Source organism: Nicotiana sylvestris, chromosome 8 (genome assembly GCF_000393655.2).
Source record: "Nicotiana sylvestris chromosome 8, ASM39365v2, whole genome shotgun sequence".
Classification (NCBI taxonomy): Eukaryota; Viridiplantae; Streptophyta; class Magnoliopsida; order Solanales; family Solanaceae; genus Nicotiana; species Nicotiana sylvestris.
The window spans coordinates 126905713-126922692 of NC_091064.1; positions in this window are offsets into that span (position 1 = coordinate 126905713).

A 16980-nucleotide genomic window follows, 5' to 3' on the forward strand; every position below is an offset into this window, starting at 1 on the left:
GCCTGTTGAGGTCTTACAGTTTGTCATGCCTATTAAGGTCTTAAAGTTTGTGTTGCTTTATAGAATAAATCTGGTTACGCCGAGTCTGCCCACTCGGGGTCTTACAGTTTTGGGTTTCCCAGTGCATGGCGATTGGTGACAGTCTCCGAGTTATTTTTCTTGGGCTCGAAGGCCGTTATTTGTGAGCTCGGTGTTACCTTGTTGGGGCTTCATGAGCTCGGAGTTCCGACTCTGAGTTCGTGCGTGTGCCAAATTATTAACGTTAAGTCTCCGAGCGTTTCGGGATGCATCCGATGAAGGGGTTCCTGTCGGGAATATACTGTGATTTCCTCGCTTGGAGAATGGGATGCAGAAAGACATTCTTCGATCCATTGTCGCAATATATATTGTTGTGTTGAGTCAACCTATATCGGGTCAAAGTCGATTGCTCGGCGGTTTGTCTTGCCTATTTTTTTTTTTTGTGATTTCAGAGCCTCGATCTGGAGGCCATCGGAGTGTTTGAACCACTAGCGCCCGTTCCCGAGTTTTCGGGACATTTCTTGTGAAAGCATTTGTTACCCTGCTCTAAGAAGGAGTTCCCTCCCCCTTTTTGACAAAAGGTATTTTTTGATTGCTCGATACAATAGTACATGTTTTTGCCGACGGGGCCTGACTATATCAACCGTTTGGTCTGATACCTTGTTTTCCTACAGGAAACCTCATTCAGTGTTTTTCAAAACTCCTACAAGTGAGCAACTATTCGGGGGGAATGCCCCTCGCCTTAAAAGTCTACCGCAGGGAAAGTCTTGAATATTTTTGCGGAGTTCCCCCTTAAGTGGCTCGCAGACGTTGCCTCATTAAAAACCTTGCCGGTAAACCCTTCTTCTGGGATAAAAACTCGGTCGAAGGAAAAGAGTGCAATGGGTGCGCCTTTGGGGCCTCGAGGTCTTGCGACAATAATAACATCCCGACAACTCCGATTGGGTGCTTGCACGAAAGTTAATTCCATATTTGAAATAAAAAAGGGGGAATGGTCGTACCTTGAAACGAGATATGTCGGCGATGCCTTGGGATTGGTCTATTATAACTGCCTGGGGGCGGAGATGCGGCGTGGATCTCTACTTTGTTTTGTCAAGTTCGACTGGGGGCGAAACCTGGTTTGCCCGTTGTTTCATTCGGGTGGTGGAGGTATGAGCGTTGTTACCACGTCGTGTATAGCAAACATTTCCCTTGTCGTGTGTTGTTCCCTGTAGACGGTTTTGATCCCATCCTTTGTCGGGAATTTTATCACCTGGTGGAGGGTGGATGGTACTACTCTCATGCAATGTATCCATAGCCGTCCAAATAAGGCGTTATACCTCATAGCCCTCGATGACATGGAATTTGGTGTCTTGGGTTGTGCCGGCCATGGTAACTAGAAGGACGATTTTTCCTTTTGTCGTTTCGCTCGCCATGTTGAATCCATTGAGGACCCAAGTGGTGGGCACGATTTGTTCGAGCAGCCCGAGCTGTTCTATTACCCTCGACCTGATGATATTGGCCGAGCTACCTGGATCCATGAGTACACGTTTTATCTGAAAAGAATTTACAAGAAAGGAGATTACCAGGGCGTTGTTGTGGGGTTGAGACAAGGCCTCAGTGTCCTCTTTGCTGAACGTGAGGGCGTCTTCGGGGATATATCCCCAAGCCCGTTTTTCTCTAGTGATGGATATTTTTGTTCTTCTCATTACGGGTTCCTGCGGGGCATCGGCGCCCACCATGATCATGTGGGTGATGTGTAGCAGCTCGTTTGCCTCGTTTTTCTTGGTTGCCTCCCTCTCTCGGAATTGATTTTTGGCCCGATCGCTGAGGAATTCCCGAAGATGTCCTTTGTTGAGAAATCGAGCCACTTCTTCTCGTAATTGATGGCAATCCTCGGTCCTGTGACTGTGCGTGTTGTGGAACTCGCACACTAAGTTGTAATTTCTCTGCGAAAGGGTCTGACTGTATCGGTTTGGGCCACTTGGCGTCTCTGATTTTGCTGATAGCAAACATGATGTCTGATACATCGACGCTGAAGTTGTATTCCGATAAGTGGGGTGCGTTTGTGGCGTTATGTTTCGATCAAACCTGGTTCTATTGATTAGCCCTCGAGGGTCCTGTCCTCGATCTATCCTTTGATCGTTGCGAGGTAGGTTGTGCCTCGGGGCATTCCTTCTACCTTTGAGGTACGGCTGGTACCTTTCTTTGTTTGGTTTCGATTCTTTTACCAGGAGTCTGTTTGGGTACACTAAGCCCGAAGGGGCTCCTAGTTGGTCGTCCTTGGCCCTGATCTTTGACTGGTACCGATTATGGACGTCTGACCAAGTCACGGCCGGATATTCGATCTGGAAGTGGGACACGAATTCCCACAGCATCTCATTCTCTCTTTGCTTGATTTTGAAAATGTTAGACTTCCTCGTTGCTACCTTGATGGCTCCAGCATGTGATTTTACGAAGGAGTCTGCTAACATGGCGAATGAATCTATGGAGTTGGGAGCCAAATTGTGATACCATATCATGGCCCCCTTCAAAAGCATTTCTCCAAAAAATTTTAGCAATACGGACTCGATCTCATCATTCTTTATATCGTTGCCTTTTACTACGTAGGTATAGGCAATAATGTGTTTATTGGGGTCGGTGGTACCGTTGTACTTAGGGAGTTCCAGCATTCTGAACTTTTTAGGAATGGGCTTCGGGGCCGCTTCCTCGGGGAACGGCCTCTGTATTAACTTCTTCGAATCCAAACCTTTCAGGATCGGGGGTGCTCCCGGGATCTGATCCACCCTAGAGTTGTAGGTCTCGACCTTTTTATTATAGGCTGCAATCATTTTCTCACCTGATTCGATCCTTTTGGTGAGGTCCTCGAGCATCTTCACTATGGCAGGGTCGGCCACCGACCCATTATTGCTTGATCTTTCTGGTACTTGCTCGACAGGGGGAGCTGTCTCTGGTGCCGCTGTGCTGGGAGTTCTCGGATGGCTTTGCAAGTGGGCAATGGCCAGTTGCTGTGCCTGCAACATTTCAAAAATAACATGAATACTAACTTCCTGTTCTTCCCGGGCCGAATTTTTTTGAGCTTCCTGTCGGTCGTTGTGCCATATGCTCCTATCGACATGAGAAGTTTCATCGACTTGCTGTGCGACCTGTGAATATGCGTCCGCTAGAATTGGTTCGGGCGCGTTATCGGGATTCTGTAGTGGTGCTCCAGCGGCCTGGACAGCCACGCCATTTTCCCTGTGATTTTCGAGGTTGTCGTTCTCGACTCTGTTCACCGAGCCAGACATTTTGACCTGAATTCAAAGGATCTTGGACAAGAAAAAGTGTGAAAGACAATGTGCGTTTGTGCAATGAAACCATCAAGAAAATAATCACTATTATTTTTAGCCCCACGGTGGGAGCCAAACTATTTACCGTGAAAATGGTAACTATAATTAAATTTGTAAATGGGATTATAAAAATACGTGATCTATTCCTGAGCTAGTTGTTAGAGTAGTTGATGCTAATAATATGGAGTTTAATGATGAAATGCAAGCTACAACGAGATATTAATCGAACCGAGGGGCCTGCTGCCCGGATATAGGTCTGGTCGATGGGGGACCTTAGGGTCGAGTTCAAGCTATCGGGGATAGTCGGGAATAGGATAACAACTGAGGATATAATTAAGCAAGGCTCTTTAGGGCCAATACTAAGCTATATAATGAAGAACAAGTAAGAGAACGTTGGATATAAAGGTGACTTCGGGCCAGTACTAGGTGATAAACAAGGAATAGACAATAAGGTAATAAAAGCTAAATGGCTTCGAGCCAGTAAGGGCAAGCGAGTTAGAGAGGAGAAAGAGAGAGAAGATATTATTTCACTTGAGTAGAATGGTTGGAGCTCTGCCTTTACAGGGTGTTAGCGATTCCCATTTTATAGAAAGGGGGAAGTCCAAACTTAGTACAATATACGTTGTGTGATAAAAGAAATAGGATGGGACAACCGGCTAGCTTTGCAATAAACCCGTGGGCTGATGTCGAGCTGCTTGAATATACCTGATCGACCCCGGGTGCATTCCTCAGGAGATTCCTGTGTTCGTCGGGGCTTTGGTCAACATTATCCTTGGCAGGGTACCGGCCGATCTTGAGGGAAGTGACTGGATCGAGATCTCGGGCTTCCGGGATCACCCTTCGAGGAATTCAGTCGAGGAGAAATCGGCCTCCCGGATTTCACCGTGCATAAGTACGCCCTCCTGGGCAAGGTTCACAAGCGCCAATCTGTCATGGTAGAGGTAGACGTGGAGCATCTAGCTCGAGTGGTCCTCAGAACCGCATTTGTGTGTTAGCAGGATGACAGGATCAAGAATCATCAGCCGATGTTGTTACGGGTATATTATCAGTCTCCTCATATGATGTATATGCACTAATTGACCCGGGTTCCACCTTATCATATGTTACTCTGTTGGTTTCTAGTAAGTTTGGAATAAAACCTGAATTGGTTAAACCTTTTGAGGTGCTACACCTGTTGGGGACTCAGTGATAGCTAGGCGAGTATATATATTGTATGATAGTAGTTCATAGTTGATCTACAGTAGCAGACCTAATCGATCTAGATATGGTAGAATTTGATGTTATAATGGGTATGGATTGGTTGGTTTCTTGTCATGCCAACATTGATTGTAGATCAAAGATGGTCTGATTCCAATTTCCAAGGGATCCTGTTTTGGAATAGAAAGGTAATACGACATCGCCGAGAGGTAGATTTATTTCCTATCTCAAGGCAAGGAAAATAATTAGAAAGGGCTATATTTATCACTTAGTTCGGGTTCAGGATTTGGAAGTAGAGTCACCAACCATTAAGAAAATCCCTATGGTTAATTAGTTTTCCGGTGTTTTTCTCGATGAGCTTTCGGGTCTTCCGCCAGAGTGAGAAATTGAGTTTGCTATTGACCAACTACCAGATACTCATCCAATATCTATTCCTCCCTATAGAATGGCCCCCGTAGAGCTGAAAGAGTTGAAGGAACAACTAAAGGACTTGCTTGAAAAAGGCTTTATCAGACCTAGTACATCACCATGGGGAGCACCTGTGTTATTTGTGAGAAGAAAATGGTTCCTTATGGATGTGTATTGATTATAGACAGTTGAATAAGGTGACGATCAAGAATAAGTATCCGCTCCCGAGGATTGATGATTCATTTGATCAGTTGCAAGGTGCCAAGTGTTTCTCAAAGATAGACTTGAGGTCTGGGTACCATCAGGTAAGGTTAAGGAGAAAGATAGTTCGAAGACAGCATTCAGGACCAGATACGGGTACTTTGAGTTCGTGTTATGTCATTCGGTTTGACCAATGCCCCAACAGTATTCATGGATTTGATGAACCGTGTGTTCAGACCTTTTTAGATATGTTCGTAATTGTATTTATTGACGATATATTGATGTATTCTCGTTTAGAGGCTGAGCATGTAAATCATTTGCGTACTGTGCTTAGAGTTCTACAATAAGGGAAGTTGCATGCAAAATTCTCTAAATATGAATTCTGGTTGAACTTTGTAGCTTTCCTTGGGCATATCATTTCGGGTGAAGATATCCGGATTGATACACAAAAGATTAAGGCATTAAAGACTTGGCATAGACCCATGACACCGACAGAGGTTCGTAGCTTTCTTAGTTTGGCAGGTTATTACAGGACATTTGTTGAGGGATTTTCTTCCCTTTCAGCACCTTTGACAAAGTTGACTCAGAAGGGAGCAAAGTTTCGATGGACTGATGATTGTGAATGGAGTTTTCAGGCATTGAAGGATAGATTAACTTCAGCACCGGTTCTAACACTCCCATAAGGGACCGATGGTTATGTTATCTATTGTGATGCTTCAGGATTTGGATTGGGTTGTGTACTGATGCAGCATGGTAAGGTTGTAGTTTATGCTTCTAGACAACTAAGAAGACACGAGAAGAATTACCCGACCCATAATTTATAGTTAGCCGCAGTGATTCATGCACTAAAAATGTAGAGACACTACTTGTATAGAAATCATGTTGATATCTATACGGATCATAAGAGCCTCCAGTATATCTTCAAGCAAAAGGAATTGAATTTATGCCAAAGGACATGGTTGGAGCTACTTAAAGATTATGACGTTGATATTTTACACCATCCGGGGAAGGCGAACATGGTTGTTGATGCCCTCAGCCGTAGATCTATGGGTAGCCTGTCATATTTACAGCCAAATAAGAGGGGAATAAACCATGAGATTCATTAGCTAACTAGTCTTGGAGTTCGGTTACTGGACTCATGTGATATTGGAATTACTATTCAGGATATGACAACATCCTCTTTAGTAACTGAAGTGAAGGAACACAGTACGAGGATCTTGTGTTCGTTCATTATAGGGATACAACCCCTCAGAAGGTGAAGACACCGTTTGATATTACAAAAGATGGGGTCCTCAGATATTGAGGACGATTATGTGTCCCTAATGTTGTAGGGCTGCGTCGGTAGGTTATGGGAGAAACTCACTATTCTCGTTATTCTATCCATCCAGGAGCAACAAAGATGTATCATAATAAAGTATATTGGTGGGATGGAATGAAAAAGGATATAGCGGAGTTTGTTGCTCAGTGCCCTAACTGTCAGCAGGTTAAGATTGAGCATCAAAAATCTGGTGGATTATTGTAGGCTATGAAGATTCCTACTTGGAAATGGGAAGTAATCAATATGAATTTCATTGTAGGCTTACCTCGTACCCAGTGTAAGTTCAATTCTATATGGGTGATTGTTGATAGGCTTACAAAATCAGCCTATTTTTTGCTTGTTAGGACTACATATTGCATAGAGGATTATGCAAGGCTTTACATTAAGGAGACAGTATGACTGCATGGTGTCCCTGTATCTATTATCTCGGATAGAGGAGCTCAGTTTACAACTAACTTTTGAAGGTCCTTCCAAAAAGGATTGGGGACTCAGGTAAGTCTTAGGCGAAGTCGGGATCCATTCTTCACCTCCTAGCTAATGCACACATCCATGTAGACAACTTCTTCTCGGCCTTCTTTGGGTACACCCCACACTTATCTTTCTCGCTCACCACAACCTTCTCTTTCGATCTCTTCACTTTCCACTCAACAATCACAATTGGGTTGTCCTTTTGTTGCCCATTTGCTACATTCATATCAAATGTCACAGTCTCCTCACCCACTCGAAGCATGAGCTTTCTCTCGTGTATATCTAATATAGCTCTACCCGTTGCTAAGAATGGTCTTCCTAGTATGAGGGGGATCTCCTTGTTTTCCTACATGTTTACCACTATAAAATCCACAGGATATACGAACTTATCCACCCGAACTAACACATCTTCCACTATCCCCTCGGGTATTATAGTCGTTTGGTCTGTCATTTGCAAAGATATGGGTGCAGACCATATCTCTCCAATCTCCTTCTCTAGCTTCATGTAAATAGATAGAGGCACTAAATTAATTGAGGCACCAGAATCACATAAAAATTTATTAAAATGAATAGTCCTACAGAGCAAGGTATAGTAAAACTCCCTGGATCTCCATACTTATAGGAGTTTATTTTGCAATATCGCGAAGCAATCCTCTATGAGCTTGACCACTGAGGTCTCTTCTATCTTTCTCTTCTTCGTAAGGTTCTCTTTCAAGAATTTGGCATAAGCAGACATCTGTCAGAGCACTTATGTGAATGGTACGTTTACATGAACCTGTTTCAGCACATCCAGAAATCTCCCAAACTGCTTGTCCACTTTTCTCTACTTTGCTTTTGAGGGAAAGGTAGAGCAGGCATATACTTGCTATCCTCAGGTTCTTCCCTTCTCGACTTTTCCTCCTTCTTCTTTTTCTCAGCTTTCATCGGTCCCTTATTCTTCTTATCAACCTCACTTTTCAGCTGCTTCCAACTTTCTTTTTCAAGTATCACATCTTTTTGGATTGGGGTGGGGTCTTTCAACACTTGCCCATTTCTCAAAGTTACAGCATTCACTATTTTCTTGGGATTTATTTCAGTATCAGCGGGGAGAGTTCCTGGAATCCTCTCAGACAGTAGAGTGGCTAGCTCTCGTGCCCAGTTCTTTGATAGCTGCACCATGTTCCCGTATAACTGAGCTATGAGCTTCAAGTCTCTCATCAGTTTTGATAATAAAAGCCTTCATGAGATCTTCTATGCTAGACTGAATGGGCTGTTGAGGCTGATATTGCTGCCTCTGCTGATTGTGGAAGACTGAAGCTCCGTGTGCCTGAGGTCTAGAGTTATTTTGCTGCCATGCATTCGTAGTACACCCATGTGAACTCCATGAAAAATCGGGGTGCCTCTGACCCATTGCATTAAAATTATAATTTCCCACAACATTCACTTCCTCAGTTGAGGCTTGACACTCATGAGTAGGGTGTCCTGTTACACATATATCACACGCTGTGTGAGTCTCACTTTGTATTGAGGCCAAGGTCAGCTTTCGTATTTCTATAGCCATCACATCAAGTTGTACTTGCATAGATGTATTAACATCAACTTGGTGAACACCAGCTGATCTTCTTATTCCAACACTCTCAGAGGGCCACTAATTAGAATCTTCAGATAACTCATCAATAATTATAACTATCTCCTCTAGAGTCTTCTTCATCAAAAGGCCTCTAACCGCATTGCTCAATGTTCTATGTGAGGCCAGTGTCAATCCTTCCCAAAAGTCCTGGAGTTGCATCCAGAGTTCAATTCCGCTATGTCGAAACTTTCTAACTATCTCCTTAAACTTTTCCCATGGTTTTTGCAGAAGTTATGGATTTCTCTTCTAATCTTGCCCGTCTTAGCTGAGGAAAAATATTTATCAAGGAATTTTCTGGTCATCTCCTCCCATGTTCTAATTAATCCACTAGGAAAACTTCGAAGCCATTCATTAGCATCATCTTTAATTGAAAAGGGGAATGCCTTTAAGTACACTGCATCTTGTGACACCCCATTATATTGAAAGGTGTTCGTAATCTCCTGGAAATCCATTAGATGAGTGTTTGGATTTTCATTTGGCTTCCCTCTGAAGACGCATCAATTCTGAAGGATTTGAAGCAACTCTTGCTTCAACTCGAAATTGTTAGCTGCAATTGGAGGCGATCTAACACTTGATAATCCTTGATTGTAGACCGGTCTAGCATAATAACCAAGTAGTCTCCCAGGCCTGGGAGCTATATTTCTGAACTGGTCTACAGCCAAGGGTTGATGTTGATTAAGTTTGTGACCCCACTCTTCTTCATAGATGTTCTATGCATCTCTAATAGCTGCTTCCTCAGCATCTCGTGCAGCTTTTTCTCGTTGTTGGGATGCCTCTCTTGCAGCCAAATCTAATTATCATTATTGACTCGGCCATGGTTCCTTTAGTTGAGGATTGTCCAACCTTTTCTAACATCTCGGTGAGATTTCTTTCCTTCCTCAACTGTCGCATTTTTTTTCTATCTCTGGCTCATATGGTAGCACTTCTTTCGCAGAAGCTCGAGTCATGCACCAATCTGAACCTGTAACTGTGCACAACCAAAGAACACCAACCGTAAAAAAGGAAAAATAAAATAAAAAAAGAAAAATTTCTGAATTAGCTCTACAAACTATTTTAAACACTATTGATTGCCAATCCCCGACAATGGCGCCAAAATTTGACGAGCGCAAAATACACACTTAAATTATGCTCGCTAATCAAAGATAGTAGAGTATAATATCGTATCCACAGGGATTGGATTTAAACAATATTCTCGTAGTTTCTAGCTTGATTGTTATCCAAGATGATCAACAGTTGAGATTTGTATGATTAATAACTAAAATTAGCTAAGAATCTAAAGCTGTTGACTAGAGATTATCGAGACAAGGAATAAACAATTAAGATTATCAATGGGAGAAGATAGGGTTTTGATAGTATATGTGCAAGATAATTGTTCGGGATCTAACTCTAGATAATACACTTCTAATGTTCAAGTGGGTGTCTCGAATTCACTCAATTATTAGTTCAAACATTCAGCAAAAACTTCTCTCTCGATTAAGTTTTAACCTCACAAGATGAACCAATTTAAGCACATGAAGATATGCAAGAATGCGTAGTGGATTGTTCTTTAGGAAAACATCTTTCGATTATTCTCCTAACTAGGTTTAATCAATAATTCAACTAGCCTCTTTCGATTACTTTGAAGAATCTATGAATTCAACCAATAATATAATGCAAAGATACCACAAATTATGCCTCTCGATTACATGAACTAGTAAATATTGATGCAATAATTAAAGTCATCCAGAACTATTCAATACATAAAAACTAGAGTTATAATCCACAAACAATCATCAATACACCAAATCTATCAAACCTTAAAGGGAACTACTCCATAGATATGGATCAATTCATCATAAATATAATTAAAGTAGAGGAAAGCATAAATTCGATCCAAACTCGGGTCTTGAGTGAGGAAGGAATGATGACATCCTTGTGCTTGTGTTCTTCCCTCTCTTCCTTAGCCTCCTTAGGTCAAAAGTCCAAAAATAACGTTTTTCCATGTATTTATACCAAGTAGGGTCTGGCCTAGACGAAATCACCCTTTCCGAGACGAAATAGGAAAATTACTCTACAAAATATACAGGCACGCTGCATGGGGCGACGCGCCATGCCACGCACTAGTGAAAATCTTCAAGAATCTCAACAATTCATTAGGCAGCAAAAATACACTGCTGCATCGCACTATGCCTCGCACCCTACGTTGCACTAGTGCAAATTTTTCAGAGTACGGTTCAAACTTCAATTTTTGATGTCCAGACTTGGTCCTCGACCTCTGAACATGATCCCTGCTTAATCCCTTGGGCTTTTACTCAGACTTCAAAGCTTTAAATAGCTCGAATTAGTTCCACAAGATATGCATAGCTCGGAATCATTTATATAAGACATAAAACCCATAATAAGTGCAAAACACTACTAGTTAAATCTCAACACACGTAAAGTGCAGTGAATTAGAGTGCAATAAGCGACTAAAATGTGTAATTATAGCCTACCATCACCTGGGCTGCCTTCTCCACTTCTGTGCTTCCTCGTACGCACATGCGAGTCCACACCTCCGGTCATACCCTCCGCAGGTGTGATGACACCAGAAGCTGGGATTTTTTCAGAAATGCATACTTCCAACATTGTTTCGATATCAATCCGAATCGCTCCCGGGGACCCCGTCCGAGTATACCAACTAGTCCCGAAACACCTAACAGACCCACTCAAGGCCGAAAACCACATCAAACAATACATATTCAACGAATCACAACCCAAATTCAAGCGTAGCAACTATGAACTTCCAAATTTCGGAACCAGCGTCGATTCATACCGAAACAACTCCGATTGGCACCAAATTTTGCACACAAGTCATAATTGACAATATGGACCTATTTCAACTTTCAAAATTAGAATCTGACCCCGATATCAAAAAGTCCACTCCCGGTCAAACTTCCCAAAATTCCACCAATTTTCCAACTTTCACTAACTCACGCTGAAATGACCTACAGACCTCCAAATCAACGTCCGAATACGCTCCTAAGACCAAAATCACCATACGGAGCTATTGGAACCGTCAAAACTCCATTCTGGAGTCGTCTTCACTCAAGTCAAACTACAGTCAACTCCTACGACTTGAACTTCCAATTTAGGGACTATGTGTCCTATTTCACTCTGAAACTCTCACGAACCCGACACCAAGCACCCCGACATGTCACGTAACCACAATATAACATAGAGGGAACATAAATTAGGGTATCGATGCTAAAATACTCCAAACAACTAGCCGGATCGTTACAGCATCCGAATCACACTTAAACATTTTGGAATGATGCCAAATTTTACGTACAAGTCACAAATCCCAGTACGAACCTATTCCAAGACTCGAAATCCGAAATGGATATTAACAACACCAAAGTCCACTTCAAATCAAAATAAGGAAATTCTAAAACCTTCAAAATGCCAACTTTCCACAATAAGTGTCGAAATGCTCCCGGACCATCCGATACTTAACCTGAATATATGTCCAAGTCTAAAATCATCATACGAACCTATTTGAACCTTCAAATCCCTATTCCTATGTCATTTATTCAAAAGTCAAACCTTGATCAACTATTTCAACTTAAAGCTTCCAAATTGAGAATTTTCCTTCTAAATCAAGTCCAAACTTTTCGAAAATCGAAGCCGACCGCACGTACAAGTCATAATACATGAACCGAAGCTACCCAAGGCCTCAAACTGCTGAACGACACGCTAGAGCTCAAAACAACCGGTCGTGTCGTTACAAATATGATTAATAAGATCCCTAGCTTACAACAAGAATTTTTGGTTCATAAAAGTTATCAATTCACCAATTATTCTGTAAGTTAAATCTTATTTTATCTATATCTAGTTGATAGTCTATAAGACACCAAATGAATTTTGTTATGCCCGAAACCCAGCAAATTATATCTCTCTCTTTCTTTGTTTACTATTTATTTTTTATATCCCTTTTAAGATATGTGGGGGATTGTTGAAAAATTAGTGATATCTCAAAAGGTGATGTCCACCTTGGTTTAGAAAATCTTTTCTCGTTGAAGTATTATTTACATCTACTTATTATTTAGTAAATTATTTTAAATTTAATAGAGTCAAATTATTCGTTGTTTAGCCATTGGAGCAACGCCTATACATGATTTTTGGAGAGCTAAAGACACACTTTCTAATACAAATTTCTGAATAATATTTTCCTCCAATATGTTGGGTTCTTTCTTGAGTTTTCTGCTAGTTCTGTTCCTAATTTAATAACTGGAAGAGCTTGTTAAATCCTGGGGGATACGCCTAATTTTATTTATCACTGTGTGGGCGAAATATCCTTAAGTATAGTGATCTTGACACGCCTCAAGCTTTGATAAATCTTTTATTCTCCATAATCATCAATTTTTTCCAACATATTCTACTCTATATAAGGTATTTGAACTTTAAGAACAACAATCTATATATAAATATAAAGCTGGGCATTAAAAATCTTACGTGGCGCTCTCACAATCTAGGATTCTAATTTATCTTATTTCTTAATTTTTTGGGGGGTTTTTTTAACCTATTTTCCGAATTGCTGTCATATGTTAAATAGTCTAAAAGTCACCACCTTAGAGAAAATATGTAATTGCTGAAAAACAATGTAACTGCCAGCCGTTTTTAGAGCATTTATCATCTCTAATGTTACTTTTTCGTTAAGGCTTTTTATATTCCATGCGTGAACGTCTTCCTAAATAAATGTGATCATTATTGATGAACAATACAACTATATCATTATAAACTTTTCAAAAGCAAATCCTCTACTGTTATCTCCTCTGATCCGGGTGATTTGCGAGTATATATTTGTGATCATAAGACAAACTCCAAAGGATAAGAAGACAAACCAACAAAACATATTGATTAGGTCTCTCATACTTGAGAAACTGAAGAGTGATTATAGTTCAGATATTGCAAGGAAATTTTTTCAAGTGACAACGAAAAAAAGGTTGCTGAAATAGCATTCTATGGTAGGGTATCGAGAAATATAATGAAGCTACAACCAGTAATCAACTTGCCTCTTGCCAAGAGATTTCTAATTAAAACTCGATCGGATACCTGCGACGACGGACATACAAAATATGACTGTTGAAAGGCTACGAATTCTATTGAAGGAAGCGGGTCTAACCCTTATAACTCTTTAAGTTCCCTTCAAATGGGTGAGGTAAATTCATAACTCGCATCACTCTCTAAATTTTGTAAAAGAAACCCAGTCATTTTCCATCTTCACTCAGAATATTTGAAGTTCTTCAAAAAAATTGCATTGAAGTTTGTTTGAAGAAATTCAATTACTCATTTAGAAGATAACTAAGAAGGCATTAGTATAGGCATTGGCAGTTTGTAGAGAGGCTTAAGATATAATGTACTAATATAAGAAAATAACAGTCAAAGAATATAATACGTCATAGTAATAGGTTATATAAAACTTAAATTTGCTAAAGAAGCATAGTACATGATCACTAATTGAATATTCTGGTTTAGAATGTGGAAGCCAATTACTGAAAAGGTTTATCCTTTTTATTCTATATATAGTAAATTCGTGAATATTTTTATTGGATATAAAAGAGAACTGTTATTGTGGTACCGATAAAATGAGTGTGAGACAATAAGAGCTATTGAGAAGAGTAAATTTATAAATATTTTCTTATTGTCTTTGTCGAAAAACGGGTAGTGTACAAAATAAAATAGTTAAGAATATTATTTGTGCTACGGATGATTAATAACTGACATCACCTATATATTTTACAGGTTCAATTTACGTACTTAGGATTTTGGATGAGTACATATCTCTCTTAGTATGAGGGAAAACGAAAACAAAGTTGTAAATTAGATGGTAATTACTTTTTATTGATAGGATTTAATCAAATTTGTTTTGGTTCCTTCTATTCCGTAAAGTTTATTCTGTTAATTAATGGGTTTCTTTTTTAATTTTGAATGTTTTGTTTCGAGAACATCATATGTTCTTATTTTATTTAAGTCTAATATTAACTCTTTTATGTAAAGTGAATACATGGTAATTTTTAATAGTGTTATTATCTCGAATTAACTATTTTATTCCTTATATTGTGTTATTATCTTAAAATGAATGTCGCATTTACTCATGCATTAAATGTATTCTCATAAAAGCATGCTTAGATGACAGAATAATGCATTAATATTAAAAATCACAAAGCTAACTTTTGAAATTTGTCTCTCAAGGCAAGGCAGAGGAGATGATCCTACTAATGAATTCCTTTTGTTAGCAAATAAGTTTGTATTTCATTTATATCAAATTTTATCTTTTCAATATACTACAAATAATTATTTAAATATTTTTATTTGTAGAATTAGTAATTTTAAGATGAAATTTACGCAATTCTAAATTAGTTTCAGTTTTTCTTTAATACTCTTTGAACTTCTTAGTTAGATTAGTAACATCTAGGACGATACATCATATAAGTATTTAGTATAAATTAACCAAGATTATGAATTAACGGAACTGCAAGTTATTGATTAGAGCTATCAAGCAATTGACGGGCTGGGCTGGGCTGAGCTACCCACCATTTTGATGGGCTTTATAATGGTCAGCCTACACCAATCTTATGTGGGTTGCGGACCCCCACAGGCCGACCCATCATTTTTTAAAATATAATTATATATTTTTTCTTTAAGTTCTAAACTAGAAAAAGATAACTATTTAAAAGTTAAAAAAAATTATTGGAAATTTTTCACAAAATTTAATAACTTTTATATTGTTCAAATATATTACAATAAACACTAAAAAAAGTAAAAGACAAAACTATATTTCATTCACTAAATGTCAAAACTCGAAACACACTAATCAAGAGAACGTCCATGACGCATATGAGATATCCAACACATCATCTTCATCAAACAAATTTGAATCCTCTTGTGAGAAGGTTGTCTTAGCATCTTCACTTTCACCTACATCTACAATTTGTATGCAATATTAATTAGTTAAATATTAAGAATAATTAAATTTTTAAAACTAATTAACGTTTTAAGACTTTGATCTTTTAATATGATGAGCTTAATAAACTTTAAGCTTGAGATACTCTTCTTGTTATTTTTTGTGTTATATATTTTTGTATTTTAAATGCGTATTTTTATTAGGCCCACGGGCCCGCCCAGCCCAGGTTCAGTCAAGCCTCATGGGCCACAAGTTTACTCGGGGCCGGACTTAAAAGCATCGCTCTTAAAAAATTCTACCCAGCCTTGCAAAATCACGGGCTGGGCTGGCTCAACAGGCTGGGCTGGGCTGGCCCAACGGGCCAAGCCATATTGACGGCTCTATTATTGATAAGTATTTTCTTTCTCAAAGTAAAGGAGGAATAATATCCAAATTTGCTATTAACTTGCAAATCTTTTTGTACATTTATTGATATTTTTAAAGAGACAAATTTACTAGTCGTATTATATTAGTCGCGTACTCCTTTCTGCAAAGTCAGTTCTCCAGTATAATACTAGTATGCATTATCTGTTTAATTACTTATAATACATACTAGATTTTGGACCGAAAAAGAAGATATAAAAAGTTGAAATGCAATTGAATGATCTAAGGAAAACAAAAAAAATACTAAATTGGGATAAAATATGTATTTTATATTAAGAAGGAGCAAGAAAAATGAAACAAATAAACAATTGTATATCAATATGTGGCAAATCATATGATCATACCATCATATCATATTAAAATTAATTAATTAATTAATATTTTACTAAATTAGGAAGCTTCTACGTCTAAACTTGAATTACAAAAATATCCTTCAATAACTGATTGATTTTATCCTTCAGTCCATTATTCCCTTAATACATTTCTATTTAATTACTTAAAATAAATGACAATAAATAATACTAGATAAAAATTAAAGAGCATTTATATTGTCATAATCCCAAGGATATCTGTTTTTGGGTGCTGAAATTCTTTTTTACATACAATGCATATGTTATTTAATTATTCGGATTAGCTCTAGGTTATTAAAACCCTAGACTCATTTCACATGTAGAGTTTGTTTGGAAAGTCACACTGTAATTGGATTTGGGTGTAATTACACAGTTTTGGCATGTTTGTCTAACAAAGTAATTATCTAGTAGCATGTAATGTAATTGATGGGGTGTAATTATACTCTGCAATTCTCAAGGCGAATGTAACGACCCGGCCGGTCGTTTTAAGAATTTACGCCACGATCCCCTATTAACTGCTTTTTTCATATTTAATTATGTTGTTGTGAATTGCCGGGAGGATTCGTTTGGAATTTCGGAGTGTTTTGGGACACTTAGTCCCTAAATGAGAGTTTAAGTTTTAGAATTTAGACTGTAGTCGGAGCCGTGTGAAGACAGTCTCGGAATGGAATTCTGTTGGTTCTGTTAGCTCCGTTGGGTAATTTCGGGCTTAGGGGCGTGTTCGGATTGTGTTTTGGAAGTCAGTAGCTTAATTAGGT